General features: G+C 41.5%; 1 pseudogene; it reads right to left on the bottom strand.

The window, feature by feature from the left end:
* Positions 1–3,652: 3,652 nt before the first annotated feature.
* LOC101000020 lies at positions 3,653–5,407 on the bottom strand (annotated as a pseudogene).
* Between the last annotated feature and the right edge of the window lie 722 nt (positions 5,408–6,129).

Here is a 6,129-nt window from a genome sequence, read left to right as displayed (position 1 = left end):
GTTTATAATGTCATAACATAGCAGTCTATATGTTGTTTTGAAGTATCTGTGAGAGGAAGAAGAATGGAGATGTGGTTAAGAGTGGAATCCCAGCTCAATCACTTTCCGACTCTAGGACCCTGAACCAGGTGCTTTAAAAGAAAAAACTTCATCTAAAGTGAGAATGAGAGTAGCAACCAACTCAGAGAGTTGTATGAAGATTAAATGAGGTAATAGATGTTCGGTTCTTCACACCTGTCTTGGAAACTAATAAATAAGCCGTTCATGTTAGCCATTATTATTTTATGGCCCACAGAAGCCAACATTTTAGCTATAATTAGGTTCAGAGATAAGTAATAGAAAGAGCTCAAGTAGCAGTAGCTTAGCTAAAGTAAAAATAATTGTCTGTCGTGTAAAAGTCCAGATTTCTGTTATCTGTGTCTGGAATGGTGGCTCTTCTCCATGAGGTTCTTCCTCCAACTTAAATATTATCTCTGCTATTTACCTTTTCCTAGCCAAACCTGGATTTTTTTTTTTTTTTTTTTTTTTTTTTTTTTTTTGGAGATGGAGTCTCACTCTTATTGCCGAGGCTGGAGTGCAGTAGCACGATCTTGGCTCACTGCAACCTCCGCCTCCCAGGTTCAAGTGGTTCTCCTGCCTCAGTCTCCTGAGTAGCTGGGATTACAGGTGCCCACCACCATGCCTGGCTAATTTTTGAATTTTTAGTAGAGATGGAGTTTCACCATCTTGACCAGGCTGGTCTCGAACTCCTGACCTTGTGATCCGCCCGCCTCGGCCTCCCAAAGTGCTGGGATTACAAGTGTGAGTCACCGCACCTGGCCACCTTGATTTCTTTAGAGTATATGTTTAGTTACTTTCTTTCTTTTGTTGTACATGCATATTCTGCTTATGTAACTACTAACTTTAAAAATTGTGAATTCAAAGAACAATGTCCAAGTACAAAAGCAATTAAGATGTTGTCATTAGAGGTGGGCAGAGATTAGAAATCTACTATAGCATCACTGGAATCCAGGTAAGAGGTGAAGGTTCTGGAGTTTGAAGCCTGAGGGACTCTAGTCTGTGAAAAAAAGAGTTGCTAGAGAGAAAAGCAGAAAGTTAATTACTGTTTGAAGACATCATTGTTAGAGTGTGAGAAGAAGAAAAGAGATGAGCAAAACAAAACAAAAACTAAAGCGTGAATATTCTTAATCCAATGGTTTTTTTTTTTTTTTTTTTTTTTTTTTTTTGAGATGGAGTCTCTGTCGCCCAGGCTGGAGTGTGTGATCTCGGCTCACTGCAAGCTCCGCCTCCCAGGATCACGCCATTCTCCTGCCTCAGCCTCCCGAGTAGCTGGGACTACAGGCGCCCGCCACCACACCCGGCTAATTTTTTGTATTTTTATTAGGGACGGGGTTTCACTGTGTTAGCCGGGATAGTCTCAATCTCCTGACCTCGTGAGCCGCCTGCCTCGGCCTCCCAATCCAATGGTTTTTTCAGACACACATGCAAACTGTATAGGAGCACACACAGATGCAATAAACCCATATATAGAGGGCAGCAAGACTGAATGTAAGATTCGGCATAAGGAGAGACTGTGTATGAAGTGGTGTGGAGAGATTGGACGAAGAGGACTGTATCTTCATTTGTAGCATGTTATGGACAAGGCCCTAGATTTTGGTTTCAGTGGTGGTTTCACTGCCACCAAGTTACCACATAGTACTTAACGATAGCTCTTATACAAAGATGAACACCAGAAAAAAAACAAACTCTAACAGGCCAATTATTACAGAAGAAATCGCTTCCCAAACAGAAAATATGAAGGGGGAAAAGAACACAGTTACAATATGAACAAAAAAGATGAACTCAGAAATAAATTTAATGAGAAATGTACACTCTTAGGGTTTTGGAGATTGGGGGTTTACACATCAGCTTTAGAATTAATGCCATTTTTCTGGGCTCTGCATCCTCATCTAGAAATAAGAGAATCAAGTTACACAATTTTAGAATCTCTTTCAGCTTTAATAGACTATGTCCATACACACTTCCTTGTTGAAATTTTCCATGAACTTGATGTAGCATAAGTAGTTCGATGACGTTTCACTGCCTCTAGTAAATATCTTGACTAATCATCTAGAACATAAAAACAAAAACATTGCTTTTAAAACCTGAACAGGAAGAATTGTTTAAAGTAGTTATCTTTTTATTTCTCCATTTTGTTTGGGGGAAATAAAGATCTGAGTGTCTGGGATGTGAGATGTCTCTTGATGGTTAGTATGATTTGCAGTGCTATATCCCTTCTGGCTTTATTTTTATGAATATATTTCTGAAATTATAGTGAAAGGCAAATAATGGAATGTGGTTGCTTTGTAATAGAGGGAAAAATACATTTAGGTCAAAAGAACTATGTCTGACTCCAGCTTTGCTGGTTAGTAGTGGTTAGTACCATTTGACCTTACATAAATCAGTTCACTACTAAATAGAAGAGTCCTAATCTACACGATGAGATAATAACATAACCTCTGCAGGGTTGCTGTGAACATGGAAAGGAGTAGTGTAATATCATTTTATAAAATGTAAAATGTTATGTATACTTCATAAATTATTTCACTAGCAGATTGTGAAAACCCTATTTTGAAATTTTCCTATGTATGCATGTCTTACTTGATCTGAAAGGAAGTACCTTATTGTTTGTGCAGTCAGTATTGGCTTGGCTTTTTGTCCCCAAATTGAGTGCTTTTTCAACATGCTGGAAGACATTTTTAGAGGTAGTGTTTTCCCCCTCTGTTGACTAGATGATTTTATGTATTCAAATGCCTCCTCTGAATTGCACTCCAAGAGTTTTGATAAAGAATGCTGCTTGGGCAAAGTTATACAAAATGGAAAGCCTACGTTTCTGACAAAGCAACCACATCTGTCTAGATTTTGCAAACAGTGGGGTCAGGATGGCTGGGATTATGGGTTCCTTCAACATTGCTAGAGTTTTCAGACTCAAATGCTTCCAGGGGCAGGGCCATGCAGGTAATGAATGACAACCCCTAGAATGATAATCTTTTTCCTCCTCCTCCTCCTCCTCCTTCTCCTTCTTCTTCCCCTTCTTTTTCTTCTTCACAGAGACAAGTGAACATTTATTTTTGTGCCTTTCTCCCTATGTGTATTTCAAGTCTTTTTCAAAACAAGGCCCTAGGAATCTCCAGATTCAGTTATGTCCCTGGGCTTGGTTGACTGCTGCAGGAGTCTTAGGGAGACTTGCATGGACGCTAGAGTTACTCATTTACCAACATTAAACCATGGGGTAGAAGATGCAACAAAGCAGGATGCCTTCTTCCATGGAATGTGCTGATTTCAGATGAGGCGGCAGCCAATGTAGAAAACACTGGAATTTTTCCTTGGAACTGGACTGTGAAGAGAGGTGCCTGCCACGAACATAAGCTACTGTCTTTTTTTTTTTTTCCCGACAGAGTTTCACTCTTGGTGCCTGGGCTGGAGTGCAGTGGCGCGATCTCGGCTCACTGCAACCTCTGCCTCCTGGGTTCAAGCGATTCTCCTGCCTCAGCCTCCCGAGTAGCTAGGATTACAGGCATGCTCCACCACACCCAGCTAATTTTTGTATTTTTAGTAGAGGCAGGGTTTCTCCATATTGGTCAGGCTAGTCTCGAACTCCCAACCTCTGGTGATCCACCAGCCTCAGCCTCCCAAAGTGCTGGGATTACAGATGTGTGCCACCACAGCTGGCCAGCTACTGTCTTTCCTTTGACCCTTCCTTTCTAGTTTTTGAAGATAAAGCAGGAAATAATCTCTGAAGATACTCAGTAAAAATTTCCCCCCAAAACACAAAAACACATGCTTCCCCTTCATTGATAAAAATTTACTGCAGTTTGGCACCTGGGTCTAGTTCAGCTGGCGGATGAGCTGATTGATGCGTTCACCCTGATAGCCAGGTGTGCCCATCTCCTTGAGGAAGCCCACTCTATTTTGGGTAGCATGATGGACCACTGAGAGGTGGAAAGGGAGCAAGAACCATGAGATCTCCTGGAAATGCTTCCCTGGGAAGGCAATTTCATCAATGAGGTTTTCCAAGCAAATGATGCCAAACTGCCCCAGGTGCTCCTCAATCACTGTGTTGTGTGTCAGAGGGATGGTCTTATTCTTGACCTCAGATTGTCCACGTTTCAAAATGAGTTCCCGGACACACTTCAGATTTGGAAATCTCCAGGGCACGTAACGTTCCACTATATGCAGCATTTTTAGGTTCTAGGGGATAACTTTTACAAAGACACCACTAAAAATTTTCTTTAGGCGAAGTCTTGCAGTGGTTCTCTGCACCAGTAAACTCATGCTATTGATCCTTTCTATGTGCCCAGCAAAGGCCAAGGAATGTTTATCTGGCAATTCCAAGGCATGGGGTTTCACTTCTAGTCATCTGAGACACACCTCGTCACGTTTCTGCTACCAGGAATCATGTAGGAATGATTCCAGTCGTTTAAATCTGAGTCTTTTTCCTTTCCTCTGCTCCTTCTTTGCCGAACTGCCTGCTTCGCCTGGGTGGCTCTGAGGGCTTGATAAGCCTTCCTCTTTTTCAGGAGATTTTCTGGAACCAAAGGAGTTTTTCTTTGCTCTTGCTCCGCCATCTTTCTAGTGTTGCTCTTTTACTTTCTTCTTAATCAAACAGCAACAAAACCAGCATAAGCTTATTGATAAATGTCAAGTGACACTTTCATCCTACTGGGGAGAAGAGAGAATGTTAGGGATATTGTAAAATGAACTCCAAATACCCATCTAAAGCGGGCGTCTACTACTCAGTGACAACCAATTATTGCCGATCTGACTTTTCAGGAAGGACTCCATATCTTTTTATGTTTAAAATGCTCATAGATAATTCAAATTTCAAAAATCATTGTGCTGATCAATGCTGTTTATGGGGGAAAATGTTCTGTGGTGGCTTCCAGTGGCCAGGTGATGACCACTAAGTGAGACTTATATTATTGGAGGAAAACATTTTTGCAATTAATAAGAGTGTCTTGAGCCTCCCTTTCCATCCAGAATTCTCTCTCGCATTTTAGCTCCCATAACACTGAATCTATAATTATTTACTAAATGCATTGTTTCTTCTAGTTTTCTCCTGACTAGAAGGTAGATTGGAGAAGGCAAGGAATTAGATTTCTGAGGTCCCCAGGACAGTGTTTCTTAAACTTGAGTTCAGCAGAAGAGTCTCTTAAGGTCTTAGCAGCAGAGATTCTGGTTCCTTGAATCAAGGTGAATCGCACATATACGCTTTTTTAAAAAAATACAGTTTCAAGATGATTTGGTTGCAGAATAAATCTCACATGACACTTTGAAAAATGTTGCCTTAAAGCAGTAGTTGGGCTTTTCCATTTTTCCCCTTTGGCCAGGACCTATGGACTGTTCAGTTTGCGCACATTTCCTTCCTTCCTTCCTTCCTTCCTTCCTTCCTTCCTTCCTTCCTTCCTTCCTTCCCTTCCTTCCTTCCTTCCTTCCTTCCTTTCCTTCTTTCCTTCCTTCCTTCCTTCCTTCCTTCCTTCTTTCCTTCTTTCCTTCCTTCCTGCTTTCCTTCCCTTCCTTCCTTCCCTCCTTTCCTTCCTTTCTCCTCCCTTCCTTCCTTCCTTCCTTCCTTCCTTCCTTCCTTCCTTCCTTCTTTTCTTTTCTTTTCTTTTCTTTTCTTTTCTTTCTTTTCTTTTCTTTTCTTTTCTTTTCTTTTCTTTCTTTTCTTTCTTTTCTTTCTTTCTTTCCTCGGAGTCTCGCTCTGTTGCCTGGCTGCAGCGCAGTGCTGCGATCTTGGTTCACTGCAACCTTTGCCTCCTGGGTTCGAGCAATTCCTCCTGCTTCAGCCTCCCAAGTAGCCAAGACTACAGGCGCGTGCCACCATGCCCGGCTACTATTTTTGTATTTTTAGTGGAGACGGGGTTTCACCATGTTGGCCAGGAAGTTCTTGCTCTTTTGACCTCATGATCTGCCCACCTTGGCCTCCCAAAGTGCTGGGATTACATGTGTGAGCCACTGCGCCTGGCTGGAACTGCCCCACTGCCAACATTTTCTTTTTTTATTTTTTTTATTTTATTTTATTATTTTTTTTATTTTATTTTTTTTTGAGACGGAGTCTCACTGTGTCTCCCAGGCTAGAGTGCAGTGGCG

The sequence above is a fragment of the Papio anubis genome, chromosome 3 (assembly GCF_008728515.1).
Source record: "Papio anubis isolate 15944 chromosome 3, Panubis1.0, whole genome shotgun sequence".
In the NCBI taxonomy this organism is placed as follows: domain Eukaryota; kingdom Metazoa; phylum Chordata; class Mammalia; order Primates; family Cercopithecidae; genus Papio; species Papio anubis.
This window is presented reverse-complemented; position numbering and strand designations above follow the sequence as displayed.